The sequence below is a fragment of the Rhinolophus sinicus genome, chromosome X (assembly GCF_036562045.2).
Source record: "Rhinolophus sinicus isolate RSC01 chromosome X, ASM3656204v1, whole genome shotgun sequence".
Taxonomy (NCBI): domain Eukaryota; kingdom Metazoa; phylum Chordata; class Mammalia; order Chiroptera; family Rhinolophidae; genus Rhinolophus; species Rhinolophus sinicus.
In genome coordinates, this window is record NC_133768.1 from 105,512,866 (window position 1) to 105,531,112 (window position 18,247).

The 18,247-nt window shown below is 37.0% G+C and overlaps 1 protein-coding gene across 5 annotated transcripts in view; it reads right to left on the minus strand.

Annotated features, from left to right (window-relative positions):
• The window catches only part of LOC109456650 (putative MAGE domain-containing protein MAGEA13P), a 105,043-nt gene that overhangs the window by 19,050 nt on the left and 67,746 nt on the right, over positions 1–18,247 (minus strand). The window lies entirely within an intron of this gene.

Genomic DNA, 18,247 nt, shown 5'->3' on the forward strand with positions numbered 1-18,247 from the left:
CGACGCCAGCGCCTAGTCCACCCTTCAAAGCAATTTTGGAACTCTTTTGCTGGAATGGCCATCAGAGCTGTTGTCATATTACCCTTGATGTCCTGAATGGCATCAAAATGTCTTCCTTTCAATATTTCCTTTATCTTCAGGTAAAGAAAGAAGTCACTGGGGGCCAGATCAGGTGAGTAGGGAGGGTGTTCCAATACAGTTATTTGTTTACTGGCTACAAATTCCCTCACAGACGGTGCCGTGTGAGCTGGTGCATTGTCGTGATGCAAGAGCCATGAATTGTTGGCAAAAGTTCAGGTCGTCTAACTTTTTCATGCAGCCTTTTCAGCACTTCCACATAGTAAAGTTGGTGAACTGTCCAGTTGGTACAAATTCATAATGAAGAATCCCTCTGATATCAAAAAAGGTTAGCAACATCGGTGCAACATGTTCGCGATCTTAATTGTCAGACCTCGTATATGATTACAAACAAGTCTCTGCGCTACATTCTTCTCTTTAGAAGTGAGAGTATTTTGAGAATGGGCATAACAAGGTGATGAAAAACAAATAATGAGTCTTAAAGCTTTCACTTGGAAGTATTATACTGTAACTGCCACTCTTATTCCACAGGTTACAATCTCATGGTCAAACCCCAAATCAGTGGGACAGGAGTATATTCTGCTTGCAGGAAAGGTATGACAAGGGCTTGAAGGGAATAATTGTGAACAAACAATGTCTACCACAGTACCCTTATACCCATTGTTAAAATGTTTGTGTACAGCTTTCATACTATGCTTATTTGACCTGAATTTTGATGGACAAATAGACATTAGCGATACTATGAATTTTTTGATTTTTCATTCATAAATATATCACTTCTCTACAAAAGGCTCTATAATCCTTAACCAAAATATCCATACATCTCAACTTTCTTTTTAAAATATTATATGTTCACATGAGTTTCAGAGATCTAGTTCTATAATTTTAGCAGTAATATATAATTTTTATCTTCTAAGTTTACTTACAAACCTGATTTAAATGAATTTTGGAACATCCTAAATGGGAGACAAGTTCAAGTTAATACATAACTATTTTCACCATTCTGTTCATTTAATGGTAATTCATTTGACTATTTAGAAAAAGAAAATCACTTGGTCTAACTAATTATTCCTACATCAGCCTACCCATATTGTAGAACTCACTGCAAGATAAGTGGCATAGAAATTTACTCTGATTAACAATGCTATACTTGATTATATTCCTGGCATTCTAATAATAATGAGTCCACATAAGAGACTAATTTGAAATATTCCCTCAGTATTTAATGTAAAGCAATGCACTCTGAAAGAATGCACTCTCAATATAAATACTAAATCTGGAAGGGTAAGCCTCCCAAATGAAAATAATGACTTACTTGCCAATCCCTTCTTTTTTTTTTTTTTAACTTTTTTTTTTTTAAGTGTGTTTTTCCAGGACCTATCAGCTCCAAGTCAAGTAGTTGTTTCAATCTAGTTGTGGAGGGCGCAGCTCACAGTGGCCCAGATGGGGATTGAGTTGACAACCTTGGTGTTATCAGCACCACGCTCTAACCAACTGAGCTAACTGGCCACTCCACCAATCCCTTCCTGAAAACACTTTTTAAAATGTCAATTGCTGTCATCATTTTTCTGTCGGCAAAGGCTGTACCGGATGCCAGACAAGAGTCATATGCTATGAAGATAGGTCCTGAAAGCAGTTCAAGGCAGATAGCCGTGCAGCTTCTAACAAGTCCTATGTAGTAGGTTTTTTTCCTAGATACTAACAGACATCCCAGGGACTAGAGGGTGTGGGAAATAGATACATTGTTCACTCCATCCCTGCTGAGGTGTGGACTTCCTGTCCTGAATCTGCCTTTACAAAATAAGATCTCACATTGAGCTTTTCCTACTAAATAGCTACGTGTGTGTGACCTTGGGCCAGTCTGTGTCACCCTGGACCTCAGGTTCCTCATCCTGACTTTGACATCAGAACACCTGTGACATTTCACGAACTATATCAAATATTCTTTCCAAACCTCAGTTTCGTTTCTATGCAATAAAAATAATGGCAGCATCTCCATTATGAAGCTGTTGTGAGGGTGACAATAAAAGAGACAGCGCATGAAAGCACTTTATAAATTATCAAGTACTGTATAAATGCTCAGAGGAACATCTATCCAGCTTACCTTACAAGACTGTAATAAGAGTGTGAGTAAATTTATATTAATGAATGAATGAGCGTGTAATCATAAAGGTACGTTTCCTACACTTCTCATCCTTATTTGTGGCTTTATTATGGCACTGGGTATAATCTGCCATACAATGCAGGTATTTCCGTTTCTGTCTTGCCCACTGGATTCTGGGTACTTAAAAGGCTTAAACATCTCTCTGTTTCCTGTAATGCCTTGGTGGGTGTTCAGTAGGTTGAATCATGCTGTGTCAGACACTGTTCCAAGCACTTTTCATATACTAACTCATTTAGTCCTCAACTGCGAAAGAGAGAATGATGAAAACTTAGATGAATTCGGTGATAGGGAGAATGGACTATAACAATGAATTTTAAAAAATGAGTATACAGGCCTTCTTAACAGTTTTCTTTAAATCCGCAATCAAATTCAAGGCAATAGACCGGGAGATGCTCGAGAATTTATTGTTTTTGACAACTTTACCTTCTGTCCTTCATGATATACTTCTACAAACAAAACACAGGACACAAGTTCCCAAGTCCTTTGATTTTAATTCAATGCTTCTCGACCCCCAGAGAAATGTTGTGTTAGGACAACATACATTCCAGTTCCAGTTCCATGTGTTAGTGAACGTTGGACAAATCATTTCCTCATGTTTTTCTCTCTATGTATTCTAAATTGTAAGGTTATTTCCTTTAAGACAAAATACAGATAATTCATAGCCATATTAGCCACGTCCTTGGAGCAAAGCTAATATATAAAGTGTAACTATTGCATGGTGTTCCTATTGGCAGATGTCCTGGTTTCTATATGACATTAGTAGAAACAAATGCAGTTTTCAGATTGCAAGTAAAATCTGAATATTAAAGGATAAGCAGACAGGAAGAAATCACAAGCAATTCAGCATGCTTTCAAGAGTTTCACTAGTTATTCAATATCCATTTTAAAAATTACCAGTAGGACAATCGGTCCCATGGATTCTGTGAGGGGAAGGTACTCTTTCTATTTCAAAACTTTAAGATCAAGGGTGAGTTTCACTGTAAACTCAAAGAGGAAGCTGCTTGTATTATAATCCCGAAGTTGGCAGCAAGATAAAGGACGGCTCCTTTTCCTTCATTTACTCTCTCCGTGGGATTCCTAGGTACCTTGAAGAAGGAGCCATGGCAACAATAACTGGCTCAAAAATACATAAAGTTTAGTCTCAGGATGTCCTAGCTGTTGAAACTCCTAGAACAGTCATCTTTTCATTATACTATGCTTTTGGTGTGAACAGAATTCGAGGGCTCTAATCCAGTCCCTGTTTATTTGTTCTGTTATGTTTTGCCCTTACTGACGTACTGAAAGTATATTGCACCTAAATAAGCGTTTGAAAATTTGAAAAATTCAAACAAACTTGTTACCTAACAGTAGATAACCCCTCCCCATCGCCACCCCCAATTCCTGGCCATTTCACTGAAGTCAATCCATTGGTTAGCGAGTTTGGCTGATACTATTTCCTTCATTATCGGCATAGAAAAATCTGCCTGAGGACCTCAGGGTAGCATTGCTCTAATGGTAGCCTGCCAGTGGGGTAACTATTGATAAAGAGAGGGCAAAGAATATGAAGCATTGCTCATGTTTTTCAGTTGTATTTGAACAGAATTGATGTTAAATATTTTTTCCCTCATAATAGTCTAACTTCACGTTATTACCTCTGTTCCTATTCCCTATGCATTATTTATAGAGCAGTGGATAACTTCTGATTTGCCTTACAGAATATAAAATATATTTGAATAAATTCAAATTCTGAAAAATCTTGGAATAGAAGTTAAACTCTGAATATACAAAGTGTGACTTAAAAATATGATGATTGATTTTAGAATGGGAAGATTTGAACTCATCCATCCCAATAAGTGTCATCCCCTTCTAAGTCGTCCACATGGGAGAACATAAACTTATTTCAGTGATGAAGCCACTGCTCAAATAATTCATGAAGCTCCATTCTTGGAGTTATCTCTGGAGCGTGTGCCTCGCAATCATTTATCCACGAAACATTAATTTAGCATCTTCCATGCACCTGTCACCATTTTTGTATTGTTCCCATCAGATGGATAAGATTTTTTTAAAACCTAAAAAGTAATGTGAATTACTCTAATAAATGTGAGATTGACTAATAGTTCGGTCTAAAAAAAGAGGGAGTAATTACTTAGGCAAATTTCTCAAACGGCTTTCAGCAGGCTTCCAAGAAAATTCTAAATGGTGAAAGCCAACCTGTTCTGAGCACTAACGATAGCATTGGAGCAAGTTTTATTTTGAAGCAACACCTTCATTGAACGTATAAGGCTTACTATGTATCAAAGTTAGTATGTTTAATTTGCATAGAAAGAATGTGTAATTTCTTATAGGTACACATGTAAGTGTTAAATTATTTTATATTCTCTGATTATATTTTATAGTGTGCTTTTTATCATCAAATCATATCAATGTCTATCATTTCTGTCATCTATTCTATTCATGGTGTTAACATAAACCAAATTCTAGAGATTTCCATCACCGTCTACAAGGTACAATGAGTTTGAAGACTCCTAGCCTATAATATCCTCCCTGTCAAACTTTATTATGACGCTTGCAAACCAAACCAATGAGATAAGTAAAGGTTCAGAATTATGTATTTAATTCCACAAATTTAATATTGATGCTTCATTCTGGAATGGTATAATTTTATAATATATAATATGTCCATAACTGGCACATCTTGTTTTATTGCCGGCATCTACTGCTAACTTATTACTAGATTGTTTTTGTTGTGTACAGTCTCACCAGCATGGTTGTTAATCTTCTTTGAAACTTTAAATTATGTTAACATTATTTTTTCCCATGAGCAGCTGAAAGATGTAATTTGGTTGTCTTTGATTATATTTTTCTTTTCCACTTATCAAATCGTTTGTCAATATGTCAACACTAAAACGATTAATGCTGTTTGTTATAACATCAGGAGTATTAATAGTTCCATTAAGATGAGGTGGGTTATAAATATTTTCACAGCTGATCAATGTAGCACGTCATTATGGAAAGAAATCCAGCTGACTGAAGAAATGATGCACATTCTTTTCAAACACTGAGTGTAACAGATTCACTGAGATGTATTTGACTCGCAGCTGAAGCTGTGCATTTCCAATGGTAAGAATAAATATATTCTTCAAAAAACAAAAGTTCCAACAGAATGTAGAACGTAGATATTTCTGTGATTAAATGGTGGGTATCCTGTCCTCTTGTTCTTGTGCGTTAGAATAATCTGGCTACAAAGCCCTGTACAATCCAAAATGTCCATCTAAATGAGAAAGTTGGAAAATCTATGTAGAAAGGCCAAACTCCATCAGTGAACAAATGTTCTGATGATGTTTTACCAGATTAAAGAAGAAAATATAGTGCAGCCATTAAGTGTATGGGTTCTGTAGTCAGACTGCCTGAATCTGAAACCTAGCTCTGCCATTAACTAGTTGTGTGACCTTGAGCAGATTTATTTCACCCCTCTGCACCTCAGTTTCATCGTCTGTAAAATGGGAATAATAATCATATCTTTATCCAGGATTACATGAGTTCATACATGTAAGAACTTAGAATAGTGCTTGGCACATCTTGAGTGCTCTGATTACTAAGTGTCATTGACATAGTTACTTTGTTTTTTATCTAAATGTTAAAAAGTGATGTTTTTCCTCCCCTGACTACTACTGGAAAATGTCCTTCAATGTATGTTTTGCTTGAGTTGGTCTGGGTCATACGTGTATATTTTGAATAGGGATTATTTTTTAAATTTTAAAGTTAAATTTGGTTGGTTGACCTATAAGGTTTCTTCAAACTCTGAGATGTGATACTTTAATTCTTTGAAGTGTGGATATATTCAAATATCACGTGTGCCCCCAGGAGTAATTGACCTGTTATTAAAGATAATTACAATAATCAATAAAAATGCCAACTCTGAAAATAGGTTCATAAACCACTTACAATTCCCAGTTACTTTAGCAATTATATTAAGACAGAGCTTGATTTTTATAATGCAAATAAACAGAAAGTATGAAAGAACAGGCACGTTCACCGTGCACAAAAAAGCTAACTGTTGAAGAGTTAGAACAATTGGAAACTTGTAAATATCTAGGTCTCCTTGAAAGAACTAGACACTCATAAGTAAATGAAAAAAACAAAAAAAACCCACAAAAGTAAAACAAAAAATGCATTTGTTTCAGCATAAAAATGATAAAACCTTTGATTCTAAGAAACAAAATTAAGACAATATTTATTAGAAGTATAATGTACTCTAATTACTTGGTATTCTAAAGCAGTCAAATGTAGACTTAGAAATGATCACATTTAATACTGCAATTCTATTTCTCAATTCTGCCCTGTACTCTTTATTTATTTTTCTAAGCTTTTTAATTTATTTAAGTGTGTTTCTCCAGGACCCACCAGCTTTAAGTCAAGTAGCTGTTTCAGTCTAGTTGTGGAAGGTGCAGCTCACAGTGGCCCATGTGGCGATCAAACCGGTAACCTTGTTGTTAAGAGCACCGTGCTCTAACCAACTGAGCTAACCTGCCGCCCTATCCCCGACTCTTTACCCACCCCCAAAAGCACAAATAAAAGGATCATTTAACCACTTGGAGTAAGTAGACAGAAATATTAACATTTTGGTTCAAATTCACAACAGTAACACTTACTAGATATATGACACTGGCCATTTACTAAATCTCTCCGTGATTTGGTTAACACATTGTTTCAAATGGGGGCAATAATATCCACCTTGTAGGAGTTTTTAAGTATTAATTAAGATAACATACATAAAACACCTGTGCCGGGCACAACATAAATACTCAGTAGAGTGTATTAGTTTGGTGTACAAGCAGCAAAAATATGATAGAATTCATGTTGATAGATTTTTCATGGGAAGATTGGGGAAGAGCAGACCAAGGTATGGAGAGAAATCAGCAAGGTCAGAGGAAAATGATGGCCCGAGAGGTCTTAGGTACGATGTGATCAGCGTCCTGAGTTATAATCTCTAGGAGCTGAGAGATGATATCTAACGTATCATTTATCGTCCACATTGTCTACTATATGTTAAATGTTAAATTCCTATTGAGAGGGCGCCCATGGGCCAGGTGGGGGAATCACAAGTTGAGGTTCTCCCAGTGGCTAATGGGCAGGCTTCCTGCTGGCGTCCTGAAAGCAGCCAGCAGGAGCCACATCCCTTAAATGCCCTTTGATAGTCTCATCTGTCTCTTTCTTGATCTCCTCCCTTCCCCCAGTCACGGAGGTCCCACCTCAATACTCTGGGTGCTGCTGGAGAGAAACCGGCATCTGTGTACCCCAGGTACACAGTTGGGGTAGCCAGGCACTCACTCACTTCTCTCCCTGTCCCCCATAGGAGAGGTCACTGCCATCTACTTGAGCCCCACACTATGCGACCTTAGGGAAGGGGTGGTGCAGGCAGTTTCTCGTATACTCTCCACTGCATCCAGACTTGTATTTTTTTGCTCCAACACAGTGGAGTCTCTCCTTGAGAAGGCTGGATTTCTACAAATATTCTCTTATCTGTGGGTGTCTGCCCAAGTCAGCTCTCTCCTGGTTTCACCCAACTGTGGCCTAGAGAGGCTTTGGCTGGTTCTGGAGCCCATACTGTGGTCTCTCTGCCTCACACCTGATACAGAGGGACATTAGACCCAACCAGGTCCCTTGGCGTATGTTCCTGGATCCCACAAATCCCACAGAGGTACTTGTGTTTGTGGGTGAGTACCGAATTTAGTTGTTACCAAGAAGAGACAAGAAGGAGGGACATATTATGCTGCCACGATGTCGACGTCACGCTCCTTGTAACAATCTTTAAATAATTATCTACTTTCCAAACCAGAGGGATGCCTAGAGCTGTAGAAAGTTGATGTGGGGGATGGAGGATGGGGGAAGGTGGAATGAGGTTCCAGCCACCCCAATTTTTGAGAGCACCAATAAGGGCACAACTGTAACCCATTATTTACTTTTTGATCGTATCTTAGTTAGCTTGGGTTGCCATAACAATATACCATAGACTGGGTGGCTTAAAAACCCCAAATTTATTTTTTCACAGTTCTAGAGGCTGGAGTCTTAGATCACAATGCCAGCATGGTTAGGTTCCGGTGAAAGCTGTCTTTGTGGCTTAAAAATGGCCATCTTGCTGTATCCTAACATGACCTTTCCTCAGTTCATGCATATGGGTGAAGGAGAGAGAGAGAGAGAGAGAGAGAGAGAGAGAGAGAGAGATCTCTTCTTTTTTTAAAAAATTAAATTTATTGGGGCTGACATTGGTTAATAAAATTATATAGGTTTCAAGTGTACATTTCTATAATATCATCTATATATCACATTGTGTGTTCACCACCCAGAGTCAGTTCTCCTTCCATCACCATATATTTGATCCCTTTTACCCTCATCTACTACCCCCCACCCCCTTACCCTCTGGTAACCACTAAACTATTGTCTGTGTCTATGAGTTTTTGTTTCTTTGTTGCTTTCAGTTTTATATCCCACATATGAATGAAGTCATATGGCTCTTGACTTTTTCTGTCTGACTTATTTCACTCAGCATGATAATCTCAAGATCCATCCATGTTGTCGCAAATGGCACTATTTCATCTTTTCTTATGGAAGAACAGTATTCCATTGGGCACATATACCACATCTTCTTTAGCCAATCATCTCATCTCTTCTTCTTATAAGGCCACCGATCTTTATGACCTCATCTAACTCCAATTTTCTCCCAAAGGTCCCATATCTAAATGCCATCACATTGAGGGGTAGGGCTTCAACATATGAATTTTTTAGGGGGATGCGATTAAGTCTGTAGCAGATGGTATTAATAATGTACTGGTTAAGAGCCTGTATTTTATCCCAGGATACTTGGATTCAAGATCTGATTTTTTCATTTATTGGCAATGGAACATTTCTTTTTTTAAATTTTGTGATGATCATAGTTCCTACCATATGGGCTTGTTGTGAGGTTAAAGTTAGATAAAGTACTTCACATTGTGCTAAGTACATGGTTACTATTCAGTAAATGTTAGTTGTAATTATTATTATTACTAGGAGTTTTTGAAGAAAACTATATGCTGTAGTGTTATTCTTGAATGTGGAGATTCTCCAGGGTTTCTGAATATATTCCTTGAAAATACAACAGACTCTTCTGTCTGGATGTCATTTGACTGGTTGGTAAGCTCCAGTGTTGAGGATATAAAACCATATTTGCATGCTTTGCTCACATGTACACATACACAGTCACACAAATGTTGGGCAAAATGTGTTCAACAGATCTGTTTTTGTAAAACTTAGTGTTTATAACAACAACTATAGAAAAAAAGAAAAAACAGTAAATATTTTCGGAATTCTTTACCTTGAATTTTATTTTTAATTCAAAGAAATTACTGCATACATTCATTACATTAAAGTGTTGACAAAACAAATGTGTTTCAACTTTGAGAATTGAAAATATTCCATGCTTTTGAACAAATTATGCAGAAGCGGACAAGATGAATATATTTCAAATTATACTGAATATTTCAGAAACAAATCTAGTGGATTTTCTAATCACGTTTATTACATTTAAGAATATATATGAATGGTATGGATAATGATAGATGAGAAATTCTATCTTTGTTACTTGGGAAATGACAATGGAAAATTTCATTAAATGTAAATCTCATATACTTGAATTTTGCTGTTTTCTCCAGAGAAAGTTTTGCAGACTAGCCAGGAATGCTAGTTTTATATATGCTTTCTGTCAAATTATTTGGGTAGAAAAATTATACCCACTTCAAAAAATTCTCTGAAATAGTGTATCTGCTTCAAGGTCTTTTGTACATTAATGCTAAAAATGATGACAGGCAAAACATATGTAAGTTATGGACTATTTAGAACAGTATATTTTGGGTATATTAGGTTTAAATAACTAAGAACAGAAATATTCTCCAAAAGATTAAATCATAGCATATAAGTTAAATAATCAAAATAAAGTATTAGGCTGCTTCTGCTAGGCCATAAATCTAAGCTTTGACCTTAAACATATAGCAACTATGTAGTTGTAAGAATAATATTTTATAAGGATATCTAATATAATGGGATAATGGTGATGGTATACTACTAAATTGAAAAAACCTATAAAGCAGGAGCACATAAAGTAAGACCCTCATTTGTGGGTAAAATGTAGGCAAGTAATACATTCAAATAGAGAAAACTTGGAAAACATACAATTACATCAGTTTTTATCTTGAGGTCATTAAACTATAGGTATTTTCTTTGTTTTAATATTTTTCTCTCTATTACATTTTTTTGCTCAGTATTTTATAACTAGAGGTAAAAGTTACATATTATTAAGTTGAAATTATATATAGAAAAACTTGGTACTTGTTATCTGGTATCTGTCATAAGGATAGGCTGATCCTGTCCCCCAACATTCAATACTAGCTTTATAATGGGGTTCACTGCCAGGAGAATACTTTAAGGTTGCAGTAATAGAAAGCGCTTTCATAGGGATTTGTCAGTAATTCTATAATGTCTGGGGGAAAACTTGGCAAGGTCCTAAAAATGGAGTTACAGATTTAGGATTTTTACATTTCCATTCTCTACAGTATGAAAGTAATGAGTTGCTTACAAGCCTTAAAGACATTCAGGAACGTTTCAAATCCTTTCTTAAGTAGAATTGCAACACAGACTACAATGGAAACAATTTGGATACAGAGAGCATAATGATATCGTTCCCATTTCCACATGTTAATTAACAATCAGGGCTTGATTTAGAAATGCTATGGCAGCTGGAAAAGCAATTATAGATCACATGATGCAGGGTTTTCCTGATAAAAACCAATCGCAGTTTCATGAGTCAAATCCTTAAGTCATCTTAAAACTTTTTTTAAAAAAACAACCACTTGTTAAATTAATGCTGAGCAATATTATCCTGCCCAGAACAAAGAAACAATACAAAATTTGCTGTAGCTAATGAACCCCTTTGAGGTTGCTGCCGACAGTGCTCATTTGGGATATAATTTTAATATTGTGTTTCTTTTCTGATTTACTATTGATATTGAAATTATGCAAATTCTTATTTAAAACTAGATATTTAAATTTGGCGCAGTATGTGGACCAGATGAAGTACAGCGTTAGGGGCATCGGTGACAAGAGTTAGACTTTTTTGGCAGCCGCCTCCTAGTCCAACAGTGCAGTGATCGTTTAACAAAGGAGATTCATTTTACAGTCATGGTTTCCAAATGCTCTCAGGACATCTCTCTAACAATCCAGTAAACATGTGTCTGGTATTACTGTCAAATACATTGGACTATGGTCTGCGGAATGTGCTTTCTTCTAATTATGAAACCTATGAGTTGATTTGCTTATCGTAATTTTTCCATCATTTTTCTCATTCTTTATGATTTCTTAATCATTGCTGAGAGTGGCTTGGAACCCTTACCTGAAAGTTGTTCCAATAAACCAGAACACAATTTATCATTTCAGGTGCTTAAAGGAAAATAATTTTTTTGAACAGGGTAGTTCTGAGACTATATATAAAGAGAAGAAAAAGAGGTTAGAGAATATTTATTCAGTAAATAAAATGGCATAATTACAAAATAATGTGGGGGGAAAGAGTCACTCCCCTATTCTATTCTATTCTATGCTATGCTATGCTATGCTATGCTATGCTATGCTATGCTATGCTATGCTATGCTATTCTATTCTGTTCTACTCTACTTTTATTCTATTCTAAAATAAAAATTGGGGGCTAAAACTGAAGTAAATCTCCCCTGCTGAGAAACCTGAAAGGAACATTTATTTCATTATCTAAATGTTATTTTCATGAGTAGGAGACTATATCTGCATTTACAGAAATTTTATATGCTATGGGATGTTAAGGTGTCTATCTACTTTGTGCACCCATTTCTTTATCTGTATAATGGGAATAGTAATATATCCTCACAGATTTGCTCCGATGAATGGTTAGGATAATTTATTAAAGCCTCTGGCATAGTTATTTATATATAATTTAAAGGTGAATGCAAAACAACCCTGAAAGGGTTTATCTCTTGATTTGCATTTTCTGATTTTTTTTATGTAATCAAATATTTTAGGACCTCAATATTTAAAATATTTTATTAGGATTTTATCTTAGAATGTATCATATTCCTGACATAATATTCTTGAAGAAGTAGTTGTTTTTGCTTATGATTTGGGAAAAGTATTGATTTCTGAAATATTTGCTCTGACTCTTTTGCTGATATTTGTAACAAAGATTTGAAAGGAGCGTAAATTATTTAAACTACTGCAACATTAAAATATTGTTAACGTATCCAGGAAGTAATTTTTAGTTTCTTCTCAAGTGCTGGCAATGCTCCTTCCACTATCCAAATCTGCTTCCCTTTTCAGTTTATCTCATACTATAAATGTCTCCTTCCCTGGAATAGTACATATTTTAGACACAGCAAATAGACTTCTTCAGTGTAATATCTTACTTTGTTTTATTCTATTTCATGCTGCAAAAATGTTATTGTTTTCATTTGGTCATGGCCTGGGATAGGGCTCCTGGGTGGTTAAAAAGCTGCCCAGTGGTGGGAGAGAGAGAGACTTACTCAGAAGTCCTGATATCAGGGAGATGAGAGAGGCCCATCAAAAGTTGTTGGGCTCCAAGTTCTCCTAGCTGTGTCCTTGGAGGGCTCCTAGCTTGGGTGCTGTCTAGCATATCAAGGTTAGTCAGGTGGTTGCTCATCTTCTTGATGAGTTTCACCTCCTCATCTAGGTAATGGCTCTCCAGGAAGTCACAGAGGTGGGGATCTGTGCAGGCAGAACCCAGGATGTGTAGATCCAAAAGGGCCTGGTTCATGTTCTCCTCCAGGGCCATGGAAGTTTCCATGGCATTCACGCTACTGCTTCACTCATCTTGGGAGAGCTTCTGCCCATCCTGAAAGACAGCACAGTTGCTGCACTAGTTTCACACCTTCAAGGGACCCTCGGCACCCTGGCACTTCTCCTGGGCCATTTCACGGAAGAAGTAGCCCAGGCTCTCAATGGCCACACGGTCGCCTTCTAAACAGAAGCTGAGAGCGACAGATGTGGGAGGCCTGCAGATGCAGTTGGCCATGCTGCTGGGATAGGGAGCTCATGGTTGGTAACAAGCTTGCCAAAAAAAAAAAAAAAGTAGTGTTGACTGGTTCCAGAAGCACAGGATGGGCCAGAGGACGTTCCCAGAAGTCATAACCAGAGAGGAGGTTGGAGGGTGGTTAGAAGCTGGAAGAACGGGAGTCCTTGGGTCTGTTCTATCTAAACCATATTGAAGCAAGAGAAATCCACAGGACTGCCAGGCAAGCATGCTGCCCATTTAATTAATTAATTAATTAATTAGTATTATTATTATTTTTTTTAAGGAAGGCGCAGCTCACAGTAGCCCATGTGGGGATTGAACCGGCAACCCTGGTGCTACGAGCACCACGCTCTAACCAACTGAGCTAACCGGCCACCCCCCATTTTATTTTTTATATAAAATTGCATAAGAATTAGAAGACTAGTACAAGAAATCCTGAATATGCTTTACCCAGATTCTCTAATTGTTTACCTTTTATCCCTTCATTTGTGCTCTCTCTCGCACACGCACTCTCTCTCTCTCTCTATATATATATCAATTTCTATATATATCAATATATATCTCTCTATATATTCAATATATATATCAATTTCTCACTCTCTCTGTCTTTCTCACTCTTTCTTTCTGCCTCCCATCATGTGAGATTAAGTCGCACACATGGCTCATTTACCCGTAAGTATTTAGATGTCTTTCCTCTAAGACGTCTCTTCCATAACTGCTATAACCATAGTAGAACTATTAAAATAAGGACAGTTAGCACTGATACAATATTATTATCTAATTTAGAATAAAAATTCAAATATGTCAAATGTCTCAATAATGAGATAAAAATCTTATAGGTTTTTATCCCGTAGTGCTTGAGACAGCCAAGAATCAGGCATTGTACATCAGCAACATGGCTGAATAAAATGTCTCTCAACCTATCCCTCCCCAACAACAACAATTTGGCATCCATCCATAGAAAAAAGTGCCTTTGTGGGAGCTGTGGGATCCAGGACCCCATGCCAAGGAAATGTGGATGAGTCTTGCCTGCCTATGCATTGGGTAATATGCGTATAGACCCGGATCCCAGTGGCAGGCCCTGCCATGGCCCGTGACCCAGGTCCAGCCCCTCTTCGCTGTAGTCCGCGATCCCCTGGTGAACACTGTCTTAGACAATCACCCACGGATGAGAGAGTCTTTGTGGAAGTCCAAGTTTCCAGTGGAGAAGTTCTAGTACATCATTGGAGGAAAGGAAGGGAAACAAGTTTCGATGCATTAGAGAGCAATACTGAGTCACATGCTGTATAATTGGGGGTGGGGTAGGAGGAAGCTGGGTGAGTGGTAGATATTATTTTTGGAGGGTGTTAAAGGGACAAAGATCCTATTCACTGCATCACAGACTTCATCAAGAAGCCCGCCCACAAGCTACTGGGGACACCTCGCCCGCAAATCCCACCACTGGCCATTGGGCACACCAATGCTTGGCATGCCTCATACATGCCCCTCCCGCCACCCCCCCACACCTTGTGGCTAACTCTTTGTGCATGCTCCTGGTGGAGGCAAACGTGAACTTTGGCAGCTAGCTAGCGAGCATACACAGAAAGCCAGACCATATAGGCATGCCAAGGAGAGACCACAAACTTGATCTTTAGCTCTGCCCTTGAGAAACCAAATAGAGGTTGTCAGCACTTGGCCTGGTACATTGCAGGATGAAAAGAAGGCATACAAGCTTAAGAATTCTGCCACAAGAGGGGGCAAGAATTGTGGATAAGACATATTCATAGAAGCTCTGACAAAGCCTCAGAATCACTAACAGGGCTGACAGAAAGTGTTTCTCTTCTAAAGGCAGTAAAGATTGGAGAAGGTGACTGCTACTTCAAGTGTGAAAGATTTTAAAGAACATGAAAGATCCAGGAAACTTGACACCACCAAGGGATCACAATAATCTAGTAATCAACCCCAAAGGTGTGGAGATCTGTGATTTATCTGAAAAATAATTCAAAATACCTGTTTTAAGGAAGGCCAATGAACTATTAGGTTGGTGCAAAAATAATTGCAGTTTAAAAGGTTAAAAATAATTGCAAATATCACAAATACTTTTGTACCAACCTAATACAAGGAGACACAGAAAGATAATTCAATGAAATAGGGAAAACAGTGCAAGACAAATGAGATATTTAACAAAGAAATAGAAATCATAAAAAAGAACCAAACAGAAATTCTGTAGCTGGTCAATGAATTAAATGAAAAATGAAATAGAGAGCATCAACATCAGGATAAATGGGGGAAAAAAAGAATATGTAAATAAGAAGATAGGACCTTTGAGGTTATCCAAGAGAAGAAAAAAGAATGAAAAAGAGTGAAGGAAACCTATGTGATCTATGGGATACCATTAAAAGACGCAATGTGCACGGGTGGCTGGTTAGCTCAGTTGGTCAGAGCGCGGTGCTCTTAACAACAAGGTTGCCAGTTCGATCCCCACACGAGCCACTGTGAGCTGCACCCTCCACAACTAGATTGAAACAACTACTTGACTTGGAGCTAATGGGTCCTGGAAAAACACACTTAAAATAAATAAAAGTTAAAAAAAAAAGATGCAATGTGCAAATTAATGAATCCTAGAAGAAGTGAGGAAGAAGAGGGTAGAAAGCTTACTTAAAGAAATGATATCTGAGAACATTCCCAACCTGAGGAGAGATTTGGACATCCAAGTTCATAAATCTCACAGGTTACTAAACTCAGTTAAAAAGAGATATTCTTCAAGGTATATTATAAGAAAACTGTCAAAAATCAAAGACAAAGAGAGAATCTAAAAAGCAACAAAAAGAAAAGAATCTTGTAACTTAAAAGGGAGCCCTGATAAGGCTATCAGCAGATTACTCAGTAGAAATCCAGGAGAGAGTGGGATGATATATGTAATGTGATAAAAGAAAAATGCCACCACAGAATATGCTTACCTGACAGAGCTATCCTTCAGAAATGAAGGAGAGGTGAAAAATTAACAAACAAAAGCTGAGGGAGTTCATCAGCACTATACCTGCCTTACAAGAAATGTTGAAAGTAGTTCTTAGGGTAGAAATTAGACACTAATTAGTAACATATAAATATATGAAAATATACAACAAAGGTAAGTATACAGTCAGATTCAGAATATTCTAATACTGTAATATGGCATTGTATTAACCACTTAACTCTAGTATAAAAGTTGAAGCACAAAAGTATTAAAAATAACTATACCTAGGGGCAGCTGGTCAGCTCAGTTGGTTAGAACGAGGTGCTCTTAACAACAAGGTTACTGGTTCAATCCCCACATGGGCCACTGTGAGCTGTGCCCTCAGCAACTAGAGTGAAAACAACTGCTTGACTTGGAGCTGAGCTGCTGGTTGGCTTAGTTGGTTAGAATGCAGTGCCCATAATACCAAGGTTGCCGGTTCGATTCCCACATGGGCCAGTGAGCTGCACCCTCCACAACTAGATTGAAAACAATGACTTGACTTGAAGCTGATGGGTCCTGAAAAAACACACTGTTCCCCAATATTCCCCAATAAAAATTAAAAAGCAAACAAACTGTATCTATAATAATTTGTTAATAAATACACAATATAAAAAAATTAAATTGTTACATCAAAAACACAGAAGTAGGAAGGTGTACAAGGGTAGAAAGTTTATATGAAATCAAAGTTAAATTGTTATCAGCTTAAAATAGACAGTTGTATCTATCAGAGGTTTGATGCCAGCCTCATGAAAACAACAAAGCAAAAACCTGTTATAGATACACAAAAGATAGAAGAGATTCAAAGTATACCATATGGAAAATCACCAATACACAAAGGAGGGCATCAAGAGTAGGAGAAAAAAACAGATCACCCAGAAAACAATAAGATGGCATTAGCAATTCCATACCTATCAATAATTGCTCTAAATGTAAATGGATTAAATTTTGCAATGTAAAGGCCTAGAGTGGCTGAATGTATTAAAAAAAAAAAATGAGACCAAACTATATGCTGCCTAAAAGAGAACAACTTCAGGTTTAAGAACATACATAACTTGAAGTGAAGGGAAGGAAAAAGATATTCCATGCAAATGACAACCCAAAAACAGCAGGGCTATCTACACTTATATCAGACAAATAGATTTTAAAGCAAAATCTGTAACAAGAGACAGAGAAGCACATTATATAATTATAAAAGGGTTCATTTTTCAAGAAGATAGAACAATCATAAATACATATGCACCCAAAATCAGAGCACCTAAATATATGCAAATACTAACAGATCTGAAGGGGAAATAAACAACAATGCAATAATAGTAGGAGACTTCAATATTTCACTTGCAGCAATGGATAGATAATTTAGACAGAAAATCAACAAGGAAACGTTGGACTTGAAGCATCCTTTAAATCAAATGGAACTAACAGACATATACAGAACATTCCATCTAACACTGTAGAATACACATTCTTCTCCTCAAGCACACACAGAACATTCTCCAGGAGAGCCCAGGTTATAACACAGAATAAATATCACAAAGATTGAAGCAGAAATGAATGAAATTGAGACTCGAAAAGCATTAGAAAAGAGCAACAAAACTAAAAGCAGTTTTTTCAAAATATAAACAAAATTGACAAACCTTTAGCTACACTAGCTAAGAAAAAAAGAGAAAAGACTCAAAATCAGAAATGAAAGAAGAGGCATTACAACTGACATCACAGAAATGTAAAAGATCATAAGAAATTACTACGAACAATCATACACCAACAAATTGGATAACCTAGAAGAAATAGATAAATTCCTAGAAACATTCCAACTACCAAGACTGAATCATGAAGAAATAGAAAATCTGAACAGACCAATAATGAGTGAGGAGATTCAATTGGTAATCAAAAATTTCCCAGGAAAGAAAATTCAGGACCAGATGGTTTCCCTCGTGAATTCTACTGAATATTTAAAAAGAATTAACAC